The sequence below is a fragment of the Mauremys reevesii genome, linkage group 3 (genome assembly GCF_016161935.1).
Source record: "Mauremys reevesii isolate NIE-2019 linkage group 3, ASM1616193v1, whole genome shotgun sequence".
NCBI lineage: Eukaryota > Metazoa > Chordata > Testudines > Geoemydidae > Mauremys > Mauremys reevesii.
The window spans coordinates 68,693,692-68,720,860 of record NC_052625.1 but is presented as its reverse complement, the minus strand read 5'-3'; the positions used below and the strand labels follow the sequence as shown (position 1 = coordinate 68,720,860).

The window sequence follows — 27,169 nt, the reverse complement described above, 5'->3', positions numbered from 1 at the left end:
TTAAAATGTTGTGCTTGTACCGTCTTTGTGCCTCTTTCACTTTGTCCATTCTCAGTCTTTGGTCTAATGAACATCATTTTTCTTTCTGTCGGTGGCTTTGTTTCTTTCCTCTTCATTTCACCAGAAGCCCATGATTATTTGTTAGTCTGAAATACAGTAGTGTATCAATTTACATAACAAAAGCCTTAATCTAAATCATAGTGCATTTCAGCGTATCAATCAGTCTTTGTTCACTGTATCTTTGCATCACTTTTAAGGGATAAAATAAGAATAGAACAGTGATAGAAGTTAAAACCAGTTCTAAAGAGAGAGGAGAACAAAACTGTAATCTTGATATTTTTTTTAGCTGTGACTATTAAATATTAACGAGTTAAGGCTAAGGAATGGATAAAATAATTGGGCTGGAACAGAATCTGTTCAAACATAATCATAATCTATTATGAAGTCAGTTAAAACATTGGTTGAGTTCTAATGCCTGTGGAAGCCTGTAAGGTTAGGTTCCAGTGACTTAAAAAGCAACATAGTGTGTGTTTTCGAGTGCAGTGAGCCACCCTGAGAGGATTGCACAGAGCACACAGATATGAAAGGAGAGGTGTCAGACCAGAAGAGGTGCAAAATGTTATCAGCAAAGCTAGGGATGCTTTGGGAAACAGAAAGCTGGCCATATGTAGAGGGAAGAGGAGTGAAATTGTTGCAGGTCCATATAATATCAGGACCTGTGAATTAAGTGGCACAGAGTGTAGGGTGCCTGGAGTATGATGGGGAAAAACACAAGAGATTGGGGGGAGGGGTAGCTCAGTAGTTTGAGCATTGGCTGGCTAAACCCAGGCTTGTGAGTTTAGTCCTTGAGGGGGCCACTTAGGGATCTGGGGCAAAATCAGTACTTGGTCCTGATAGTGAAGGCAGGGGGCTGAACTCAATGACCTTTTGGGGTTCCTTCCAGCTCTATAAGTTATGTATATCTCCATATATTATCAGTTAAGCAGCAGGGACAAAAAGAAAAAAAAAACCTCTAAGGCTTTAGAACATTTTTTCCTTAGTGTCCAAACTAAGGCTGTGTGTACACTTGGAGCTAGGGGTGTGATTCTCAGCTCACATAGACATACACTAGCTCTCATTGAAGTGGACCACTAAAAATAGCGGTGCATTGGCAGCAGTGTGCCGCGGCACAGGCTAGTTGCTGTGAGTATGTACTCATGGGGTCCAGAGGGTTTGTACTCGAGGCGGTTAGTCCATGACACCTCTCACTACTTCCTGTGGTAGCACAGCTGCACGCTAGCTTGATGAGAGCTAGTGCGAGTATGTCTCTGAGAGCTGGGAATCCCACGGCTAGTTCCACGTGTAGAAATTGCCTAAATATATATCCTTCCATAGGGAAGCCTTCCTCCAGTGCTTTCCTTCATAGACTTTTACTGTACCTTGCTCTCTGAATTCCTGTGGCATCATATCTATCCATTATTATGTATACTCATTTTGTATCACAGACACACAGATACCAGGACAACCCAAACCCCATAACAGTCAACGGGAGTTTTTCTATTACAATGGTGTTTTGATAAGGCACATTCATAGAAAGGGTTAGATACTATTACATTTTATGGGAATATCTCTAAGGTCTTGGGGAGGCAAAGGAAAGCCTTCAGGGATCATGAAACAAATAGTGAAACAAATAAGGGAATGGCAAATTGAGATGGGACCAAACCAAATACTCTGAGTTAGAGGTGGTGGAAAAAAAAAGGCGACTATTTTCCATCAAAAAATGCAGCTTTGTAGAAACTGAAGTGTTTGATGGGAACAGGTCAATTTTGATCAACTTTTCAATGGGAAAGAGTAACGTTTCATTTTGACAATGTCAAATCACTATGATTCATTTTGGTTTGACTTTTACATTTGAAGTATGTATTTTTAATGCTATGTATGTACACAATATGTATTATATTTAATATTTTAAAAGAATATGAAAGTCCAGATGAAATTATCATTGTGATTAAAGTCAAAACAAAACATCACAAATTGATGCTTTGGGTTTATTCTGAACATTCATTTTGTGGAAAATTTTAAAATTTCAATTTGTCATTCCAATTCAGAACCGTTTTTTTAATGTTGGAATTTCCCACAGAATGGAAGTTCTAGCTCGTGACCAGCTCTACTCCCAAAATTTAGTCTGAAGCTGAATATCAGAAAATGAGTCAATCTGTAATAGAAAATCATTTATTTTTTGTCATAAAATTCCCTGGGACCTCAGAGGACTAAAGGGGGAAAACATAGTATTCAGTTAGAAGAGTAAATCTATCTTCCCTATTTATACACATATGCGATATTTGTGTCATACTGCTTACATAGAAAATAAACAAAACTGGATTAACAATATTACTTGCCATGGAAGAACTACAGTCCTCATGGCTAAAGAGTCAATTTAGGAAGCTCCTCTGCACTGACCGCTGGCTATCCTGCCAAGCAGAATCGTTTCAGGGTTGCCTTGTGTTCCCTCCATCTATTTGTTACATCCACATGATGTCTCATAGTGTATGCTTAGATTTTTAGCTCTTTGGGGCAGGAACCCTGGGCTCAGGTCCTCAGAGATATTTAAGATCCTAACGCTCATTGATTTCATTGGGAATTAGGTCACTAAATACCTTCCAAGATCTGGGCCCCAATGCCTTACACAATGGAGTTATCTAGGCCTCAATAACTAACCTCTAAATTCTACTGCAATACAACTAAATGGTAAGGTAGGAAGAGTCACCATGCCATGTTGCATAAAATACTGCAGTTTCCCTTAGATTAGGAAATAACAGAAGAATCTCAGACATCATGCCAGGGCTGGTAACGGTTGATAAACAATTGAATTTTAAACATGACCACTGCAATTTCTGTTATTTATGCATGCATGTATGTATTTATGGGCATTTATTTGGTGCTCATGACCATAACATCACTTTTGCAAGATGCTCATAAAGACAAGAGCAGATGTCTTTGTGTTTCATGTGGAGCTGTTCAACATTACCAGGAGTATTCCTACTGGGTAACTGAGGCTTATAAATGTAATCATCGAGACAGTGGACATATGGTTTACTTTTTGACATAGGAGGTATATGCCAAAATGAATTTGATAGCTCAGTGGCTACAAAATCATTTAGGATGGCCTTTGTGTTTTGAACTGCAGTTAGCATACCGTTTCTTAAAGTAGAGGAACTTTAGTATAATCACCTGAGGCACCGTATTAAAAGGCAAACGGGCAAAGAGCAAATCTCAGAGTTATAAAAAAGCTGTGTAGATAGGTACAAGACAATAAAAAGGAATATAAGTAGCAGCTGGGCATTTTAGATTTTAGAATTTTGGTTATTTCTTATAAACTATCATAATCTATTCTAACTAGGAAAAGGAATATAAGTAGCAGCTGGGCATTTTAGATTTTAGAATTTTGGTTATTTCTTATAAACTATCATAATCTATTCTAACTAGGAAAAGGTTTAGGAGAGGGTATTTCAGAGATGCAAAGTAGCAGCTTTCTTTCTCAAAGAGAGGAATTGTCAGTGTATTTAGCCAACATTGATAAACTGACACTATTTTTTCCAATTCATATAGGTGATCTAATAATACTGTCCACTTTAACTAATGTTTGCAAAGTGCTCTGAAGATGAAAATCACTATAAGTACTGTGTGTTTTTATTATATTAAGTATATCAAAGTGACTTACAATATGAATTAATTACCTCTCACAACACCTCTTTGAGATAGATACATGTATTACAGTATTATACAAAATATTATATGTAGGAGGGGAGAAAAAAAGAAAGCAGCTTCCTTCCTATAAACTAGGATTAGTTAGATGGAGAGATAAGGCTCTGATTCTGCAATGAGATCTGTTACTATGGGCCTTTATGCTGTGCAGAGTCCCAGTGACTTCAGTGGGACTCGTGCAGATCCGTCTACCTGTCAGGAGTGCCATGGGAGCCCCTGGGGCTTCACGCAGCACATGGGGCTGCTGTAACCGATCCCATTGTGGGACTGGAATCTAATCTACAGCTAGCCAGTAAAGAGCACTCATGGGATGTTAGTCAGCAGATGGTGCTATTACAACTACTAGTAGGGTTGTCTGCAGGAGCTGAGGTTGTAAAACTTCTTCCATTATAAATCCCTGGTGTTAGTATACTTACAGCTTTCTGAAAGATTTGTATTTGGGGATGATATATTTTTTAAATGTTTTAACACTTTCTGAAAGTGATTTTTTTTAATTCCAGCAAAATCTCTTCAGACTTTATTTTTTTAATTTCCCAAAGATTCCTTGTATGAATATCGTTGTGCCAAAAGTCAATTATTTTTAATAAGGAGTCACTTTCTTATACCCAAGGGCAAGCAACCGCTTGAGAACTTGCCACATTCAACTCCACTGCCTCCTGCTCCTTAGATAATGCAACTGAAATTCACCCTGATATAATCAAGGTATTCTTTAATTTTAATGAAAATGTGAGGGCATCACAATTTCTCACTTAAACTTAAGAGCATCTACAGCCAAGACCATGTCTAAACAAACCAATGTTTCTCCTCGTCAAAGCATTATTCCTAACTAAACTAACATGAGAATCCTGGGATAGAGAAATGGTGTTGGACCATGGTTTTGTGTAATTATTCAGCTGGGTTTAAGTTCAACAAGACTGGTGTGGGGGGAGAGTTTCTTTCTTTCTTAATAACTTTATCATGCTATTTTTAGCCAAAGCTACAGGGAAAATGGCAGATGTTTCAAGCTTGGCATAGACATAATCCTCAGGACATCCCCGAAGAAAGATGGAGGATGTGGATGGAATGGGACTGTTGGGTTGAAGACAAATAACCTTCCCGTGTGTGATATGCTGCCATAAGTCAAATGAACAGCTGAGTGTGGAGGGAAACTATTGTCAGGCTGTCATAACATGGACTCACATTCATACATCATCTTGAGGAAGTCAAGAAAAGCATCTCAGATGAGAAAGTCAGTAAGGTTTGTTGTCTGCATCTGCATCACATTCAGGTCATGACTCCAGCAGGAGCTACTGGAGTTGATGAGTGGTGGTATAGCATATACAGCTAGCCATCCATCAAGGGAAAATCCTCTGACCAGTGCATCAGATGGAGTGGTGGGAGGAGGAATCCTTCCTTAGGGCACAAACAGTTTTATCAACAAAGGGATTTTAGTGTTGCAACGCTGCCCAGTGGTATTCACAACTCTGAGTTAAACACCTAGGCTCCCCATACAATGCATGGGGAGAATCAGGGAGCTAAGAAAGGGATTCTCAGAAGACAGCACACTGAGCAGGAGCCACCTAAACTGGCCAGGAGTGAAATGCTGAAGAGAGGGGCAGTGCTTAGGGTCTAGATTCACAAAGGTGCCTAACTCCCACTGACCTGTGTGCATGGGATTCTCAGAAGTGAATCCTCCTGGTTCCCTCCTAAGCCTGGTCACTCCTTTCCCACAAAACACAAGAGTGAGATATCCCTAGAATAGCCAGTAGCCCAGATTCAAATTCCTCCTCGTCTGATTTGGAGCAGCGACCTGAATCCAGGGATCCTAGCTATTGGCTATTCTGGGGTGGATCTCTCTCAGGCTATCCTACTGGAGTTGTTCCACTTTGTATAAATATTCATAAAGACAGAGGGAGAGTGAATCTGTAGTACAATGGTTAGGGCAGTCACCTGGGATGTGGGAGATTTAGGTTCAAATTCCTGTGCTAACAAATATGTAATTTGTGAAAGAATAGGAGAGACCTATGCCAGCATACTCAATAAGCTGATGGTCAGGGCACTCACCTGGGATGTGAGAGACCAGGGCTTCAGTACCTTTTCCAAATTGGGCAGAGTGGGGATTCAGACTTCAGCTGTTGGGTAGACTAGGGGACCCACACACACTGTCTGAACACACCTTTGGTGAGACAAGTGGTAGAATGCCTAGTTTGAGGATCCTGCCACCACTTTGGATGATTCTGAGCAGCTTGTGAGCTGAGGGGCAGCATTGGGACTTTGGGTGGCTTTGTGTATGCCTACTGTCAGGAAGGTAGATACTTACAGGGTTAGGTGGCAGTTGTGCAGTAGTACTGAGAATGTCAATGGCCCCTAAATGTTGAAGTTAGGTGCTTAAGTAACTTTGTGGCTCTGCCCCAGACTGACTGCAGAGCTGCTCCAGAGAAAAATTCTTCAGCCCAATGGCTGAATAGACTCTGCAGTCCTTTATGTTCCCCAAGCTTTAGGGAGATAGTGGAAGGACCCAGTGAGTTCTGTGCTCTACAGTTGTGAAAAACAGCCTCCCACCCTCCATACACACACCTGAACCCTGACCATTGTACACCAATCAAACCACTTCCATTGTGAAGGGACCCTCCGTCACCCTGAAACAGGTGGTATTTGGCTTCAGCGTTAGTCAATAACCCTTAGAAGAAAAGCCAACAAAAATGATAACAGATGATATGTGCTCATCTCTGTACAGAAGAGGAAGTTAATCATGTGATTGGAAGCCAGTCACATTGTCCCATTGAAACTGTCACCTGTTTCATAGCTTTGGCTCATTTGTAACAACAATTTACCATCTTTAAAGGCATTGTAAATATACATTTTTATGCTGTTAAATACTACATAATTATGGTAATATTCAAAGTACATTACTCTTTAATTTGACTGACTATGTTATAATAACCTGTTGAAGCACTCTGTCTAGAATCACCATACACATTTTCAGTCAAATTCCTGATTTTGCTTAGTGATTTGGTTCTGTATGCAAGTGCAATGATGATATGAACAAATAAAAATAACTAAATCCAGATTTTTTGGAATAATTCATTTGACAGTCTGATTGTAGCAGACATTTAAGAACAAGTTCAACAGAATATTATTATTTCCGGATTAGTAAGTACAGGTAACTTGAAAGCATAATATTCTGAGGCCATTGTCTGATCCCCAGAGGTCTAATTTTATTATTATTAATTATTATTATTATTTATAGTTGCAGTAGTCAATAGATTTCACCCACGTTAAGATACCATAATGATGGAATGTGTAGGAGTAATTCCTCAAAAATAAAGCACAGATTGATATTGTTAAAAAAAGGTTTCCTTTCTGGTGATCTTTAACAGAAATTTGATTTGGGAAATATTTTTAGTACCAGCTTTAGATTTTTTTTCTGCAAATGACACAAATGATACTTTCTATACAATGTAATCTAGCTACTCTTATGAATGGAGATTCTTCATTATATGTTTAGTGATTTATTAAATTAATACAATATATACTCAAAATACTTTTTATTTTTTTAGATGGCTTTTTACTATTATACCCATAAGACTTAGTCAGCAAAATGGGATAAGCTATGTGTTGATTTTATGTAGTGGAAGGATACATAGTTTTTTAATATTTATTCCATTTATGCTGAGACATATGGGTGGCTATATCCTCCCAGATGTACAGCTTTATTATTTGGTGTCTAATTTAGGATCCTGTGTTATGACGACATATGGTGATGTGTTGATTCATTCTGTGTAGAATAGAATAGAAGAATATATCAAGTGCCATTGTTCAGACCTATCAGCAATTTAATATGGGTTAGATTTTTTTTTCTCAAACTTCTTCTTCCAGTTTTGGAGACATTCATTTGGAACTCATCTGCTAAAGAGATGTAAAGGATTTATGATTTGGCCGAGTATGTTAGGCCAATTTATTGTGGAGAAACCTGTACTTCTAGATAGGAGTTCAGACCTTCCCAGGAGAATAATACAAAATGATTAGAAAGATTTATCCAAAGCTCAAGAAACCAAGATGGCATTTTCCATGTAGATTTAGAAATAGGATGTATACGGAAAGTAATTGTTTTTCTCTTTTCATTAACAAAATATATTTTTGCAATGATATAGTACATTTAAACTGAAACAGATTATGTCTATGTAAATTATTTGCCTTTTATGCAAGGGATATAATGTAATTTACATAAATGCAAAAAGAAACCCTAAAACTGTTTAAAACCCTAAAACTGACAAAGCCAGTCAACAAAAGTTGGAAATGCAAAAAAGCTTAGTTTGATGTTAACTTGGGCTCTTCGCCAATATGTGGGACCACACTGTGAATCCCTCACATGCGTTGAACACTTACTCACCTGACTAGTCTGACTGATGTCAGCGGGGCTACTCATATGAGTAACTGCTCAGCAGTGTCTGGCCTGGTATCACTTATGATTTAAATCATGCAGTGTAACCTGTAATATCAAACTACATACTTAGCACCAAATCCTGCTCATTTTACTCAAGTGCGTAGTCTTGTTAAGTTTTGTAGGATTATTTGTCCCAATAAGGACTACTCACATGAGTAAGATTGAGCACTGAATGCATTATTAGTGCAGAGTATTTTTGTGTCCGATACACTGCCCATTGACGTCAATGAAAGCCTTTCCATTGTTTTCAGTGACATTGAATCAGGCCTTTTATGGGGAAAAGTGACTGACTGCATGAAGACGGGACCAGAATAAGATACTGAGTAGTTGTAACTCCAGGTCTTTGAATCCTGGGTTATAAAGAACTTCCGCCCATTACATTTGGGTCAAAAGGGTGGAGAATTGTGTTTTTTAGTTCCATTGCCCTGCAATAGGTACAGGATTTGCCCTGTAACAAATTCAGCCTTAGTCAATATTGCTTGGAAGAAAGGGCCACAGAACTGAGAACAGGTGATTTGTATCTCTTATGAGCTAGCAGTGGTGGACTTTCTTCTAGGAACATTTGGATTTTGAACAATGCTTCAGACAGCAGCAAACATCTATTTGAAAATGTACTTCAGTTTAGATCTGAATTTAATAGAATTGCATTGACCTTTCATTCTCTCCCATTTATATTTTTAACAGAACAGTTGGTAGAGTATTGGCCCCTCTAACTGAGACTAGAAGCTATTCTATAGGCCCCAGCTCTGCACAGGAAAAACCCCTATGTCGAGCCCCACTGAAGTGAAGGGGTTCTGTGCTGGGAATCCAGGACCAGGATTTTATTTTGTACTTTGGATTTATTAGACTACATTCTGTTTCCCCTTCCCCCACAAAAAAAATCTTCATTAAGATAGACTTTTTAGAAAAACAGAATTCACTGTTCAAAGCTAGGCCAGCAATAGGCTGCCTTTATTATGAAATAGACAGTATAAAATAATTACTATATTTTGGTCCAACAGTACATTAAAAACCTGATCTGAAGCTCTTAAAGTCAATCAAGAGACTCCTCCTGCCTCCAACAGGCTTTGGATCAAGAGGAAATAATGCAGTTCATCAAAGACGGGGGTAACATTTACCCTGTTATTTTTAGTTCATCATTTGCTTTCTCTAAAACCAGAGCAACTCCTAGAGGGCCATGCCCTTGTCAAGAGTGTGGGTACATGTGAATATGATTCTCTTCCTTTTTTCTTGTTGCTCATTGAATCCGTTTTTCTCCTTTTCATTCATTCTTTGGGCAAAAGCATGGCCATTGACCCTGCTTCCATCTTTCTTACCCAGGACAAGTGTTTGAGAAGAAATACCTCATCACTGAAGCTTCTTTTCAGCTGATACTCATTGTTGTCCATGTGGGTAGATTCTACGAAATAAGCTAGTCAGGTGGCTCCTTAAGGAAGTCTGCTCATGATCTGTACTGAAGTAAGAATCAGAAGCAATCTAGATGGAGATTATATCAGAGAACCACAGGTGCTGTTTTAGGTTTGAAACTCATATGGGATAGAATTCTTCCTTCTGTGGTACTAACAATGGTGTTCAAGTGCATCTCATGGGGTTGGAGCCTCTCTCAAGGGCAGAAGGTACTAGAGAGAGTGTGGTTCTGCAGGGAACTTTATGAAGAGCTTAATTTAGGGAGAAAGACAAGCCTGAGGTTCAGATTTTGTTACTGATCTTTGAGTAGTCAAATCTCAGTAATGGTGTAAATTTGAATTAAATGCTGTATCTGGAGTATTCACCCCCCACCTCACCCCAGAGATTTCTGTGCAAAAATCTGGCAGATCTGCAAAATACTGTGCCACAGAACATGGCCAAATTCACTAACCTGGATCACCTGTCTGGGGGCATCTGGGAGCTCTTAAGTGTGTGCGTGTGTGTAACAGTGCCACTCATACTTCCACGCAATTAGAGACCGGTGCATAGAGGATCCCTTTTGTATGTGCATAAAGAGACTACATAGCTGTCTTATGTCTGACTATGAAGGCTACTACTACAGAAAACATATCAGTGAGTGCTACAGTAGGTAACAGAAATAAGCAGATAATGCTGACAGTAACTGTAAAAGCTGCAAAAACATACAGATTCCTAATACGTGCTTTTGTGCAATAGAGTGAAATATGCTGCTGCAGTAATAGGAAGGACTCAGTTTGCACAGCTACAAGTAAAAGGGATTCCAATCTCCTCTGCACAAGGAATGAGACAAACGCAATCAGAGTTGTTTTCCTGTTGCAGCAAATGGTAGGAACTCAATCTGATCAGATTCACATTTAGAGTAAAAATATACCAAGCACGCACACTTTAAAATGATGTGGCTGTTAGGTTTGTTCATTCAAAATGAAGACTGGAAGAAAACCAGACTTGTTGCTCTTTCAGCGCCCAGTCCCCAGCTAATTGCCACAAGCCCTTTTTCTGTTATCTTTTTGTGAGTAAGTGGTGATCATGCTCCCTCTGCTTTCTATAGGCATCTTCTGAACAACATTAGCTATCCCATGCAGGGGCACTTCAACTTTACTATGGCTTTGTTACTAAGGCAACCGGTTGTGTACAGCGGGGAGCAGCCATATTTGTTCATCATTTCAAATCTCATGCTGCCAAGGTAATCTTTAAAATGACATTTTTTTTAATCACAAAGGGCCAGATCCATAAGGGGTGATGTCAAACTGCATCAGCTAAGCATCTGCATCAAAAAATCTCAAGAACCCTTATCATGGATTTGGAAGACAAAACAATTGTGCAGTAGTCAAGACAGCCATGTTTGATCTGTGCCATTGTGAGGTACTGAGGGAATTCTCTTTGCCTGTAAATACTATGGCAGATTTCTTTAATTAATCCAGTATTGTATGACTCCCCTACTGTGCTTTGTTGAGGACAAGGGAACTGAAACAAGATCTCCCTATTACATTGCAGGGAACTGGTGCTATGCTGAGCATCTCCCCCGCTCCCTTTTGCCATCAGTTGCTGCTATTCTGAGACATGCAGAGTGGGGTTTTTTTTAGCCCGTTATTAGCTATTCTTGCAATTATTTAAATTATCCCAATAAATATCCTGTGTTTGCTGTGCTACTGTACATAATTTACTGATCTTTTGTGCTATCTTCTTTCTAGGGACCTGGCGTTGACCATTATAATCTTGCCTGAGCCCTGAGATAATTGAGTAGACATTAATGTGGTTGTCAGTATTAATATTAATTACATACAACAAACGACATTAAAAGTCTGTGCACTGAATGAGGCTCAGGTCCCATGGAACAAATAGTATGTGATCATATAATTAAAGGCTGTATCATAATGCATACAAAAAAGAGGCTGACTTAAGGGTGTACAGGGAATCTTAATTCTGATATTTCTTAATTTCTGAGTGCTTGACTTTGCTATGTGAATGTTCTTTTAATTCCGGGGTGGGTGTGTAAGTACAATTTCCTAGGTTTTTTTAAAAAAGCAAAGAGAAAAAAAACCAACATTCCATTATATGGAATCATACTGACCCCTCCACATGGGTCAGCAGCCAGGATAGAACCTTTAGGTCCACCTCACAGGACCTCCGTCACTCGAGCTAATGGAGTAACTGATAGGGGTATGGATTTCATCTTCTACATGGACCAGCCACTAGAGCAGGATGAGTTACTTTGCCAGTAGGTTTGCTAGATATTTGCTGCCAGCCTGACCCCTTTTGCCACTGTACCCTCCAGCCTCCCTACCCCATCCCCACCCCCAGCATTACAGGCTTCTTCTCCCAGTCCCATTTCCTTGCCAGTCCCACTCTCTACCACCCCAGCCTAAAATCTCCCCCTTTGTTTTCCATCTGAGTCCATCTTCCCACTCACTGTGAAATAGTCTGTTTGTCTCCTTCCCTGGGCTCTTCTTCCCAGCAGCCCATCAGGCTCCTTGTCCCAATCTCCTTGCTTGCCAGTCTCCATCTCCCCCAGGTTCTTCATCCAATCTCAGTCTTCCTCGCTCTCCTCCTCTGACCTCGTCTCTGTTTCCTTACCTAGCCAGTCTACTACCCGCCCCGAGTTCCTCCCTATCTGCCATGCTCCTTGTTTCATGCCACCCCCACCCTTAGTCCAGCTCTTGTCCCCTTGCATTCAGGTCAGGCTGTTTTGTCCTCCACGCTCCCTGGACACCAACAGTGGAAGGGGGCATTGCGCGTAGAGGAGAGACAGTCTCCATGCTGTCCATTCTGGTGCTTGTCACCACAGTGGCCCCCAGAAGCTGGGAGTGTCCTGCTCAGACACTGTTGTTCTGGGCTGCAGCATGCTAAGTCACTCTATGAGGATGGTGCATGCACAAATGGGTTACACATGGGACCTGTGAGGGGCTGGAATGTGCTCAGTGCAGATGAAACCTTTGGAGATTTTAGCTGCCACTGAACAAGTCTCTTCTGAGCAGCTGCAATTTGGGGTGTCGTCTATAATAAAATCTATAACTTGGCCAAAGTGTGGATTTATTTTCCCCCATGGGAACAGAAAAAAGACACATCCTTGACATCAGAGCGACAACTCCATCTTCCAGATTTCAAGCCCGTGCTCCAATGTCTGGAGGCGCTAGAATGTCTTAACAAAATACAATAGTTGGAAGAGGTTTTTTTTTTTTTTAATATGGGCAAAACAACATATTTTCCCCTAATCTTGTTCTTGGAAACCAATGAATTATTTTTGCTAATTAGTCAAAAAATTTTAAAAAAAATCAAAAAAAAAAATCAACCCAAGGCAGACCTTTGGCATAGAAATTTTCAGCTTGAACAACAAAAATTTGGCACAGTTATAAGAAACTGAAACAGATTCTTATAATGGGAAGTATCAGGCTACCTTAACTATAGACATCACTACCTTGTGCCCCTATAATAGTCATGTAAGAATGAATGAATGCAGCAAGGTGCCACCTCAGAACAATTCCTTTGTGCCAATGGAAGCTCTAACAAAGTGGCACAAAGGCACTCCTTCCACTTGTAACTAAATGGCGCAATCAAAAAGGATGATACCAATCTAAGCTGTACTCTAAATCCTTGTTACTCCCAGACTTTGAGAATAGATTTCTTAGATTCCTACCATCTCTCAACCCCTTTCTTCAGAGGGGAAAAATCAAAAATAACTCCAATATACATCCCTCTGATCTGGAGTCAGACAAACAAAAGGTGACTGGAACTGAGCCTTCACTTCTGATTTGTATGAACAAATGTGCACAAATATTTCCTGTCCTACTGCTCCTGAATGAACCATCAAGTGAAGATCCCAAACTAACCACTGTGGATTCTACTGCACACAGGGAATCACATGAGGGGTGGAAGCAGCACTGAGAGGTGTGACAATCAGATGGCCCCAAGCTTCCTGGCCTGCATTTGCACTGAATTGTAGCAGCCTTAACCAAGGAGAGATTATCATATATCCATAATATCAGGGGATTTTCCCCAATGCTATAAGAGCCTGATCCAAAGTGAATGGGAATATTTTAATTCATTTCAATGGGCTTTCAATCAGGGTCTTGTTTTTTTTCCCTTTTGTAAGCAGAAAAAATTGTAGACCCCCCATTTATTTATTTAAGAAATAAAACATTTTATTTCATCTGCTGAATGTGTCCCATTTTAGACCACAGTAGCTTTAATCTTGCATTATTATTGACCTATTTTGAGCTTTCTACAAGCCTTTTTTATTTTAATTATTTTCTCTCATTTTGCTTGTTGTGGTTAGATAACTTATAGTAAAGTATAACTTTTCTATTTCCATTTTTGAGCCATGACGCACATGACCTGTAGTTCCTCCAGAGTTAGGCATCTGTAATTTTCAGATAATCTGTTTAATACATTAATCATAACTGCACTCTTTACCACTTATTCTCCATCTTCTAAGCAGTTTCAGTATTTACTGGGGCTAGTCACTCGGAGCAGTTCATTAACCAATCAATCAGGCCAAGCACGTCAGATTGTCTTGTCAAGAAACAGTCCCAGGAGTAATCGTCTTGTCAGGGAATTGTCCTGGGAAGAATATTTGGTGGTACATAAGTTAGCATCTCTATATAACAGGAGTATTCTATGCAGCAGTCTAATTGGCTTTCTATTCATCCTCCAGGGACAAGCAAGGAATCATTCCTCCTGAGGTCATTTGGACAGTACATAGTGGAGACTGTCACTGAATGTAATGGGCTCTGTTTGCTCCCAGCTGCCTTTGACTTCAGTGGAAAACAGGACAGCAGGCCATCAGCAGTAGAAAGGCAGCCTGGAAAGGATTTCACAGAACAGCAAGCCACCTGACACTAGCTATATTGGCATGTGGGAGGGACAGCAGCTAACCAGCATAGCCCCAACAATGGATGACATTCACCAAGAAAAAGCCTCACCAAGGTACCAGAGGGATGTTCCTGTGACGGGTTTCCCCTCCCCCCCCCCGGGTTACCACTGAACCTGCCTGACCACTGCACCCAGGAACTGGGGTACCACTGAACCCACCTGACCGTGCTCCCTTTACACTGTACTGTTGTGACAGGCCCTCAAGACACGCCCCCCCAGTCCCCTTCCTCAGCACACGTACAGGTAGGGACACACCCAGCTGCAGCTACATACATATGCTGAGATCAGCTCTGCATGGGCAGGTTCAGGTAAGAGGGTACTCAAGTGCACACCCTCCTTTGGAGAGTAAACACAAAATTATACCATCTTGCACTGCACAGGGAACCGTACACAGTGTAAGCTCATGAAATTCACCCCCTCCTTCAATGTGGAGAGAAATATACACAGCTTTCTGCCCCAATTAATGACTCACATGCACACTGATTTTAGACAAAGCAAAAATAAATGTATTAACTACAAAATATAGATTTTAAGTGATCATAAGGAATAGCAAACAGATCAAAGTAGATTACCTAGCAAATAAAACAAAAATGCAAGTTAGGCTTAATATACTAAAGAAATTGGATATGAATAGCAAATTCTCATCCTAAATAAGCTGGCTGTGCTCTTAAGGGCAAGCTGCATTTCCTTGCAGCTTAAAACCACAGGTATTCATTTCACAGGCTAGAAATCCCTCTAACATGGGTTCAGCCCTTCTCCCCCAGTCCAGTCCTTTTCCCTCAGGTGTTTCCAGCAATCTTCTTGGGCGGGGAGTCAATGAAGAACTATGATGATGTCACTCCCCTGTCTTAAATAGCTTTTGCATATGGCAGGAACCCTTTGTCTCCCCTCTTGGTTCCCACGTTCGGTCAGTGGAAAATCACTGGTATTCCAAGATGGAGTCCAGTACCAAGTGATCTGGTCACATGCCTGTGTAGTGTTATAGCAGCTGTGACTCAGAGACTGTTTGTAGTGTCCCCAGGAAGGCTCCCTGGTGGGAGATTAGCATCTTCTAAGACCTACTGTTCTCCCTAATGGCCCTTTCCAGCCAGCCATCTAGACTGATTGCATTCTGCCTAGTGAGCCTTCCCAGGTGTAAACACATTTGTAATTGCTGCATAGACAATATTCCTAACTTCAGATACCAAAATGAAACATGCATACAAATAGGAAAATCATATGCAGTGAATCATAACCTTTTCAATGATATCTTACATGACCTAGTTTGCATAAAATACATCATAGTGATGCCATAATCAAATCATAATATTACATTGAAGAATATGGGGCATAATGCCACAGTGCCAATTCATTGCACCCCCTAGCTGGCTTCTGATATTCTTATGGTGCTTTGATTAAAAATTAAAGCTGTTCTTCCCTGAAAGATCCCCCAGAAGTGACTCACCCAGAGGTTCAATTGCCTCTGCTGCCCCAGGCAGGTGAATGGAGCCAATTTCTTATTAGCAGAAAAATAACATAATTTATTTCTCAGGCTCCTTGGATGATAAAAGTGCAAATGGTACATGCCAGTGAAAACTGAAATGTCACTTAATATATTACCCCAATTATCAGGTGCTGATAGCAGCACAATATTCAGAGACAGAGAAACAGAAGGAAAAATATAGTAGTAGTAGCTAATCTTGTCCATCCCTCTGGCAATGCAAAGATGGTCCCTGAAATAGTTCTCTAGTGTTTTGACTAGATTTAATGATGGAGTTTCCACTACTTCTGTTGAGACACTGTTCTACAGTCTAATAGATATTTATTATTAGGACAATTTCCTCAATATTTATTTGAAGTTTCCCTATGTTCAATTTCTTTGTATGACTCATAGAAAAATTCCTATCTTTCCTTGGTGTTTACAATCTTTTTATACTTATCAGCTATTTCAAATTTATTTAGGCAAGTTCTAAATGTTTAATTTCCTAATTTTTTTCATCATAAATCAATCCCTTCAGCCCTTAATCATTATTTTTTCCTATTATTATTTCTGTGATAGGCCCCAAAAGAATTGACCCTGTTTCTCTCCCTCTCCCTCCCACCCGCACACACCTTTAAGAGTATATTAGGCATGCTAGTGCCAATGTAGGATCCAGGCCTGTATTTTCACTTAAGATAGTATTTTGGGTTTTGCTTGCCTGATTTTTTTGATACACATACATTTTTACTAATATGTGTGAACAAAGGGATCTTCTGTGTATGATGCTTTTGCCTAAGTCAGATGGGCTTGTTAATAGAATGGGAATAGATAAGAGTGGATAGAGTGTTACTGGGCATGGTAGGAGTATGATATATGAGTTCACATTTGAAGACTGCCTCAACTCCTTATCTCAAGGCAAGGTCAAGCAACCAGTTGGGAGAGGCAAGGAGGGATTGCAGGGGAAGGTAAAACACTAAAAGACCAGAGGAATGCCTGCTCCTGACCATAGCACAACCTCACTCCTTATCCCTCCCATGGGGTACAAAGGGGTGGGAATGAAGACCCCAGACCCACAACCCCCCAAAACGGAACATGATCATAAATTGTAAGGGGTGGGACTGTGGGAGTGCATTTCAGGTATAATTATGCCTGCTGAGGAGGGGGGAGTCAGAACACAGGGAAACAAAACTCTGCGGCATCAGAGTTATGGGACACATGTTTGCTGGAAACTAACACCAATAAACATCGCATTGCCTGCACTTTGGACTTCTGGTCTTTTGCTGCTTTCTGACTGTGTGACAAGAACCGGGGGGTGGGAGGGGAAGGGGTGAAGGGAAAGCCCTCTAACATCTTGGTGTCATGATTTGGATGCATCATGTTGGACAGGTGAGTAACAGCCAGGTCAGTCCCCCTCCCCAATAGTCCGCACAGCTGCTTGGAAGGGCTCTAATGATGGTAGTTGTGGGATCTGGCAAGCTGGGGTAACAATTTTTTAAAATAAATAAATAAAACAGAATATTTGGCCACAACCTGATACAATAAAGTTTTTATGATGCTGGAGATCATAAGTGACTAGAGATTTTGGGTGTCCCAACTTGGCACTTTCTGAAAACCAGGAGCCTTTGAAGTGTCTCAGGTTGAGCACTGAAAAATTGAGGTCCCCAAAACCCCATGTCATTTTTGGATATTTAAGCCATTGTGTTTTCATAAGGGCCTAAGAAACGACATGACCATGTGCTCAGTACTGAAAGCAGGGTGAGTCATATAATGCTTCAGGAAACAGAGTACAGGGGAGAGGGCCATGCATAACAGATCTGATAAGCACCTAATTTTAACTGTTCTCTCCAGTTTTATCTGCTTTAACCTTCTATGTCAGGGTTTCACAAACAGGGGTCGCCGCTTGTGTAGGGAAAGCCCCTGGCGGGCCGGGCCGGTGTGTTTACCTGCCCCATCTGTGGGTCCAGCTGATCGCGGCTCCCACTGGCTGCGGATCGCTGCTCTGGGCCAACGGGGGCTCCTGGAAGCAGCGTGAAACCCTGTTCTATGTCACCCTTCCAATCTCTGCATCTTTTCTCTTGTGAAAAAGAAAGAGTAAATTTTATTTTAATGTCAAGAAAGTCAGACAATCATAATTCCCCTGAATAAGCAAGCAGGTGGATTAGGAAACAAGCTATTACTGGATGCAGCAGGATATAAAATTTTAACTTTTCGCAATGTGAATGGGTGTCAACTGTTGTTTACTCTTCTCACAAAATAAGAGCACAGCCACAAAGGTGATGGCTTTTCACCAGTCCTTGTTGTTGTTACGTGGCTAGTGCCTGAGGAGTGTGTGTCTGGATTGCTTGAGTTATTCTATCATTGAAGGTTCTCATTTGGCATCAGATATTTGAGAACTCCCCCAGTGCCTTGCAGGTGAGCTATCTTTTCAGAACCTGGTAATGCAAATACTTATTACCAGATATGGTACTTACTACTCTGAGCACAGTGACAACACTCACCTGTGTACTGAGGACCTGTGCAAGGCCTATGCTCTACTTAAATCCTTACAAAAGGGCTTACTTAAGTGGGACTTAATTTGCCTATAAGACTTGTCTGTGATGCAGCATTTATATCTTCATTATATGAATATGTGCTGAAGTCTGCTCTCAGTTACCTTGCTATCCATCCAGAGTAACTCCATAGAAATAAATCCAAACATTTTGTACTTGTTTTATTTGAACAATGCATAAACCTTCTGCTAGGCATGACTTGAAGCAGTAAGGGCTAGGTTCCAATGTGGTCTAGAGATTTGTTTAAAATAAATGACCTGATCATCTCTAGCCTCCACCTACAATTTTATCCAATCCCTGGTTTTAGGAACTTAGAATTTAAATTCTTTGGTCACCTTCACAGATGTTTCTTCCCCACTTGCCAACACACAGGAGTAGAGGCAGATGGATTTTTTCACTTGAAACTTTTTCACCAAAAAATGAAATTTCAGAATGGCCAAAATATTTCACAAATTCATATCGAAGTGACCCAATTGTGTTGGTTGAAAACGAAAAATCTTTTTTTTTTTTTTGACATTTTCTAAACAAAAGGGTTTTTTAAATTTGAAATTACTTTAATTTTCAAATTTTACTTCAACTTCATTTAAAAGAGTTAAAACATTCAATTGTTTTGTTTTGTTCTTTTTTGCCTGGCTAAAAATGTTTTGGTTCAGACCAACCTAAAACATTTTTTTCCCCCAAAATTTTTTCAGGTTACCTAGCAAACTGAAAAAACAGTTATTTGCAAAACTCTACTCTGGAGTCCTTGAAAATATGAAATCACACATACTTTTTTATTTGGTAAAAACAACGTAAAAATTTCTTTCCATAAAACTGAAATCAGCAGCATCCAAACAATGTCTGAAGGGCCCAGCCCACTCCACAGCTCTTCCCAGTTTGTTGGGGCTCAGAACCTTTATTCACAAAACAATCCCCACCCACCTAAAACTCAGTTCCCTTAAGGCATGTCTACACTGCCCCACAGGACAGACTAAGGAAGTGTGAATAGCCGTGGGCACCAAAGTGCTGTGCTGTTACTTCCCCGTGTGGATGCCCTGGGTGCAAACTAAAAGGCCTGAGATCACACTAATGTAGTCCTCTTTGAAGACCAAACTGGGGGGCTGGGTAGACAGGCCCTTCAACTCACTGCTGGTCAAGTGGGCACCAGCAGGCTGCTCTCCTCAGCCTGACTGCTGCAATCCAGTGAAGTCCATCCCACCCAGTCCTGCTCCAATCTGTGGCTGTCAGGTTGGGTTCCACAAAGTCAGCTCTACCTGGCTTGCTACTGCAAGTCAGCTACTGCCTATCTTCTGTCCATGAAATCAGCTTCCCACATGTTCCAGAATGTGGGGGCTGGATATCATAAACAATCTGGACCCTGGACAAAATCTCTGGTCTCTCAGACTCATAGTTTCTTACTGAATTTGGGCACACTAGCTGCAGTATCAGCTCAACTTGACTTGATTTCCCCAGGCTATTCCTCTCACAGTTTCTCTCCCTTTTCCTAAATACTTTTATATGCACCATTACATATCATCCCCCTCAAACAGAACACTAACAAACTCCAAACAATCTAGTATAAATCACTGTTCAGAACTGCACTGGGATGACATTATAATATGTATATTAAATCTGCCTTTCCCCCTTAAACAGAGAGTATCTTTTCCCTTTAAGCTTTCTAGATTGGGGTTTACAAATATATTATGTGTTTACAAATATGTTGTGTGTATTATTTGTGAAGCAGTATAGGATCATGTAATCAAAACTGATGTAATGTATGTGCACAAGGGACAGGCTTAACTGTACACATGCAGGTTATTTCCTGATGTATGCATTCTTAACTGGGCAGTCTGCAGCTATTCAACTTAAAAAAAAATCCATATTGTGGAAATTTGTGGCTACCAGAACTCCTGTCCTGTACACATTATAAAGTTTGCCAGAGCAATGACATGACCATCATCCCCTTATTTACTTCAGGTTTCACAAGTTTAAGAGTTTTACATGACAAACTATATGCATCCTACACATAAAGTTTTCTTTCCAATATTTGCTGTTTCACAGGGAAAAGTTTATGCATTCAGCACAATGTTTTCAAAGATGTTTGCAATTTGCTTTGAATAGTTCATCCAGCTCTAATTGGGGTTCTGATAGAGGGAGGCATGACCACTTTCATTTGGAAGAGTACACTTTTCACACCCATTCTAGTCAGCTAGATAACAGAATGGACTACTTCATATCGACTAATATAATACCTTATTAGACCATGAGTCTGAGTTTCTGGATGCAGACACACATTCTACCTGACGTAGACAAAATACAAAAATCTGACAACCTTTTGCTCATTTTCTCCATTGCAGATAAAGGTATACCTGGCTAACACTGAAACCACAGATGTTTTGCTTATTGCTTCTGAAAAGCACTGAGGACCATAAAATAGACAAGTAATATCATTCATTCACTTTTTGCTTCTTGCAAATGATATCAAGTCTGGATTTGGAGAAAAAGGTGGCATAACTGGAAATAGAATATTATCAAAATCCCATAACTGAGGCAGAAAAATTGCTTATAGAAATCAGCCTCATCAGAGTTAGATCTCAAACTGAGATTTTATGAAGCGGAAGTCTGTGGGAAAAAAAATCTCAGTAGGTGATCCAGTTCTTTCAAGATATCCCCTAACTCCTATTTCCACCCTACACTAAGTGAGTGGCTAGTATATTGGAAAAAAAAAAAGAGAGAGAGAGAGAGACATGCTGCCATTAAGGGATTTGAAAAAAATTTACAACACTTAACTCTTTGTCAATACAAAGGCAATAAGAATCCTAATGTACATGATCTTATTAATTTTAGTATAAAAAAATTAAAGTACCCAAAATGGGGCCTGAAGTTTCCATAGCACGGAGAGATAACATTTCTCAGGAGGAAATTAGTAAAAAGGTCTAAACATTGCAAAGGAGCAAATAACCACAGAACATCACTAATTTTTGTAGCCCATATATTGACCCCTTATCAAAACAATTGCAAGAAATGTTCATAAAGCCCTTACAAAAGAAATAGATTTCCATACTATATTATAGGAAGCCAGATTTGTGTCTCAGATAGGAATGTATGTGTGTATCTGTGTATGAACACAGATTAAAAAACACGGACAAAGATAGTGGTCCTTTGATTAGGCAACTGGTTCCTAAAGTTTTTCAAATATGAGTAGATAGGTTTAGCCCCATCCCATACGTAATCAACAACAGGTTTAAGCTTGCTTAGAGATTTGGTATCAGCTACCATGAGTCTCAAACCTAGGCTTTCAACATTACCTAGTGAGACACTTACCCTTTGTACCACTATGGCAAATAAGGAAACTGCAGCTGATACCCTCTAAACAGAGGGTGCACTTGTTGACTCAGTGAAGGCAGGTCCATACTCACCGCGCGGGTCGACGCGGTGAGTTCGACTTCACGGAGTTCGAACTATCGCGTCTGATCTAGACGCGATAGTTCGAACTCTGGAAGCGCCACGGTCAACTCCGGTACTCCACCACTGCAAACGGCGGTGGTGGAGTCGACGGGGGAGCCGCGGAGTTTGACCCCGCCGCATCTGGACGGGTGAGTAGTTCGAATTAGGGTACTTCGAATTCAGCTACGCTATTCCCGTAGCTGAATTTGCGTAGCCTAATTCGAACCCCCTTTTTAGTGTGGACCAGGCCTGAGATCAGCTGACTATTATCAGACTGCTGATTGGACACTTCTTAGCATAAAGATTCCTGTTCCTGCCACACCCCTTTGTGTGAGGAGTTAGTTGTTAGAGCTGCAGCTGATTTAACCTCCACCCCCAACCATGACCCACCCTTCTTGCCCTAACTCCAGTTGATGGCTCTGGCTTTGACCCTTGGCATGACTTCTGGCCCTGACTCCAATTTCACCCTTTGTGTGGCTTCTTACTCTGGTTGTAACCTTTGGTGTGACCCTGACTACTCTGGACTCTGACCACTATGCCAAACCATCCATGTATGGGCCCTGATACCCAGTCACTTCCATTCAAATTCTACCTTTGAAGATATACGTTATATCCAATAAGTCCATCATTCTCTTAGCTATTGAATCCCCATGCTACTGCTGCCGTATTGAAATGAGCATTTGTGGGACTTGATTGGTCAGACTCACCCACAGACTGCACATTTCAAGCGCAGAAGACAGCATTTCCATCAATAATGAAACTTCACTAGGAGAGCTCTTTGCCAAAGGAGATTAGCATGAGTCTGAGTCTGACGATGTTGAGATCTAAATGTAAAGCACTTTCAATAAATCCTTCTCTGAGCAATGTCTCCCCAAAGAAGAAAGATAACCCTTTTTAGACTTAAAGGTTTTTTTATCCTTAGAGCTGTTATTCAGCACTTAGGCAAAATCCTGAATGATAAATGAGACTGATGGATTGCTAAGGTTGCAGAAGCCCCAAGGAGTAAATTGCTGGACCCATTAGATTGCATGAGAAATTTCAAAGTTAGGGCAAGCAGACGAGGCACGTAATGCAAGGACTGAAGACACTCAAGGGGCCCAAATTGGAGTAGGAGATCTCTGAGAAGGAAAGAAGCTATAAGAACCTGAAGGGACAGAAAAAGGTTATTGGGTTTGTGGACCTGAAGAATAGCTTCTTAAGGGTGGATCATGTGATCTATTGCAGCTGGGGAGCTGGATGGGAAGGCTGGGACAAGAGAGATGACAGAGATGGGAGCAGAGAGACAGGATGCAGAGGAGGAGGTTATAAAATATCTCAAAATATTCAGAATAAGGCCTTTCTGAAGTGACTCACTAGGCCCTTTGAGGTTCTCCAGTAACTGCAAGTAAGAGCTGATACTGAGGAGGAGAAATCTTGTAAATTATGTCAAATTGTACTCAGCTTTCTACTTGAGATAACTTGGCACCAGATGATCTCGTAACTATCTACAGCAGAAGATCTCACTGCTTTGTGCCTCGTATAGTAATTTACACCTGTGCAATGTGAATATAAAATACCCACAATTCTGATTTAGCATCATTCTACAACCATTCCACATTCATTTTGCACATTCATGACAGATGGAGACAGGCAGTGGAAAAATCAGGCCCTTCTTTGCCGTTTTAGTACAATTCTTAATGGAAGTAGCAGTTTCCATTCTACACATGATGACCTTGTAGATTATTTTTGTGTGTGGTAAAAACTTTTCCCACATCCAGATAAATTATGTTCACAACTAACTTACTTTTAGCTGCTTGCATTATTTCCTTCCATCATTTAAATTCCATCAGATTTATTAGGCACATGTTTCCTTTTGAATGCTGGTCATATAAAATGAAACACTCTGTCTCTTAAAAGGTATAAATTATCCACATTGCAAAAAAGGGAGTTTGTGATTAATCATAAGAAAGGGTTAATTAATCCCTTTCAGTAGTTGCTAGGTAACAATGTCATTCCCTTGGGGAATATTCGTCCACTGAATCTGTTATACTGATGTACTGTTTCTATCTTGTTCTTCACTGGTAAAGACCATTGTCCTGCAATACAGTGAAGATTTTTCAACACAATCTTCAGGATGTTGGGGTACAGGGACTGGGGAAGGGGTTGCCCCCAAATCCCTCTACTCCTGAGAGTTGCACACATCTTGATAGATCCTTGGAGGCATGGAACCTCTGTCTGGAGCACCTGTACCTCCACGCTACCTCCCAGACACATTTCCCTACTCAGCAGCCATGCTGACACTTCTTCACCATCTGTTCAATTCAAATTCCTCCCGCACCCCTGTAAAGCGGGTGATTCTGACACATGTGGATCTTAGTTAAGACTGCAGCTAGTCATGTTTAAGTGGCTTCCAGAGGCTGGTAGTTTAGACCAGTGGTTCTCAACCAGGGATACATGTACCCTTGGGGGTATGCAGAGGTCTTCCAAGGGGTACATCAACTCTTTTAGATATTTGCCTAGTTTTATAACAGGCTACATAAAAAGCCCCAGAGAAGTCAGGACAAACTAAAATTTCATATAAACATTGATTATTTTATAATGCTCTATATACTATACGCTGAAATATAAGTACAATGTTTATATTCCAATTGATGTGTTTTATAATTATATGGTAAAAATGAGAAAGTAAGTAATTTTTCAGTAATAGTGTGCTGTGACACTTTTGTATTTTTATGCTTGATTGTGTAAGCAAGTAGTTTAAATGAGGTGAAACTTGTGGGTACACAAGACAAATCAGACTCCTGAATGGGGTACAGTAGTCTGGAAAGGTTGGGAACCACTGGTTTAGACTCATCTGACTCAATCTGACCTGTATGTTTGTCTTCCTGAGAACTTTATTGCATGTCCTTATGAACCCTAAGTTGTCTAAAAGTAATATTCAAAGCACTGGCCTTCACTAGCTGTTTGCAAACTGGTATGCTTTTATATGGCGCTGAAAACATTTCACCATCCAACAAATTCTGCATTGTGTAACTAATTACAACAAATTTAAGATAAGACAAGGTGCATTTTTTGTCCAGGCCTTAGACTCCCTTACATTTAACTGACTGACTGAGTTGCTCTAAAGTATCTATGTTGTTCAAAGTGTGTGTGTGGCACCAGATAGCACCATGTTGGTAACCATATAAATGCTCCTGGTAATGTGTAATAGTTTAAAATCTTCTATATTTCCTATTTGAGTCAGTATATTAACTGTATCTGAAGATGGCTAGACATCCAGGCTTCTGGATTTTTGAAGATTACAATTATGGTTCCAAAATTCTCTCTGGGGCACCTGGCACTGGCCACTGTTGGAAGACAGGATACTTAGCTAGACGGACCTTTGTTCTGACCCATTATGGCTGTTCTTATATTCTTATGATTTGTATGTGTGTAATTCACTGCTGCACTATACATGGACTCCAAACCAGGAATACCCCTGAGCAGGAACGTCCGTGAAATTGGGGTAAAGTAGAGGGGAAATGATTCTACAGATCAGCCTCTCCCTTGGCTCCTTGTACCCTATAGTCATGGAAGTAGAGAGTAGTCTAAATAAGGCCTTAAAATAACTTCTTGGAAATATGACTTTCTAAAGGTTTTGCATAATAAACTCTCACTTCTTTCTTAGCCACTTATTCTTTGGTACTTTATTTTCTCTTTCATGGCTTTCAAGATTATAAAACCTTACCTCAAGTTCTTTTTCTTAATTTTCAGTTAAGTTCAGCCTTTTAAATAGCCTGCTCATGATGCTGTAGCATTGGTCAGATCAATCTCTATTTCTGTTATCCACTCACCCAGTATAGTCTCTTTAAAAAAAAAAATCAGTAACAGCCGCTTATAAATTAGATCATATTAATCCAATCTCATTTTTATCTCACTTATATATTTTAAATCTATTTCACTGAGACTTTTCTTCGTCTCTTTTAGTTAATCTCATTATTGAAGTAAGTCTCCCTTACTTGCTGGTGCACTATTGGTTGTCACCTCTTCTTTACTTCAGGGTAAATATATATTGCTTCCTTGAGCTGAAACACCTGACATTTACCTATCCAAAACAAGTGACAATTTCAGCTGGAACACACTTTATACTATGACAATTAGCAAATGAAATTCTAACAAATGTTCTCTTTTACCATATGAACATAATGCAATCCACAAAGAACGGGAGAACAAAAGTAAGGAAGATCTGGCAAATTAAATTTTAAAAAGCATAAAATAAAGATGTTTTGAATGCCAAATTTCTCCATATCAATGTGTTCCCTGCTCCACCTTTATAAAAATGGCTTGATGTGCTCTTGCTGGAACTGAGATTCCCTCCACTTTGCTTGCTCAACTATGACAGCACATCACAACAGGATTGTAGTACAAAATTATGAAGACTATTCCCTGAATTTTTGTCACTGAGATCCCAACACTCAGGTCTAGCAAAATTGCAATTTAGTAAAGATCACAAAACTATACTTTGTTTTAATTTTAAGGTGATGCTAGAGCCTTCTTATTTAACAGAGTGAGGCTAAGAGAGGCAGTGTGGTCTACTGGATAAAGGACTGGACTGCCACTCACCTCTCTGTGCCTCAGTTTCCCCAGCTATAAAATGGGGATCATGATACTGACTTCTTTTGTAAAGCACTTTGAGATCTACTGACAATAAGTGCTATAAGAGTTAGGCATTTTATTCATTAAAAAAAACCCTATGTGCATGAAAATGACAGTGAAAGTTCTGAGGAAGAGATTTTTAACAGTACTTTTCTGTCTCAAGAGTTTCCCCACTTGTCTCTTTCTTTTAACAATATTTTTACACCTTTTAGACTTGTGTGTCTTTCACTTTTCTAGCCAAACACAATGTGTGCCATCCACTCCACCCCAATGAAGCTCAAGTATCAGACGGTTCTATGCAAGTGATATGTGGAGCAGCTGGAGAGTAGGGCTGGCTGAAAACTTTCAAACAAAATATAGTCCTGTCGTAAAATAAAGTTTAGTCAACATTAATATTTTCTGTGGAATAATCTAAAAGAATCATTCTGTTTCAGAGTGGCATTAATATCTGCATTGGTGTGCTGCCCTAATGTGTCCTAGGTAGGGCTGGTTGAAAATTTTCCTTCGACAGAAAATTTGTGTTTTCAGCTGAACAAAAGTCTTCACTGAAAGTATTTGTTTTCTTCAGAAAATGTGGCCTTTTTACCAAGAAACTGATGTTTTTTCTGTCTTGTGACTTTTTGATTTGGGGGATAT

At 40.1% G+C, this 27,169-nt stretch overlaps 1 long non-coding RNA gene across 1 annotated transcript; it reads right to left on the bottom strand.

The window, feature by feature from the left end:
* On the bottom strand, positions 1-25,743 carry LOC120400385. Its single transcript, XR_005595787.1, has 3 exons — positions 25,626-25,743; positions 17,888-18,018; positions 1-146 (listed from the first exon to the last, which is right to left on the bottom strand). It is a non-coding gene; the product is annotated as an uncharacterized LOC120400385 (long non-coding RNA).
* Positions 25,744-27,169: the final 1,426 nt, after the last annotated feature.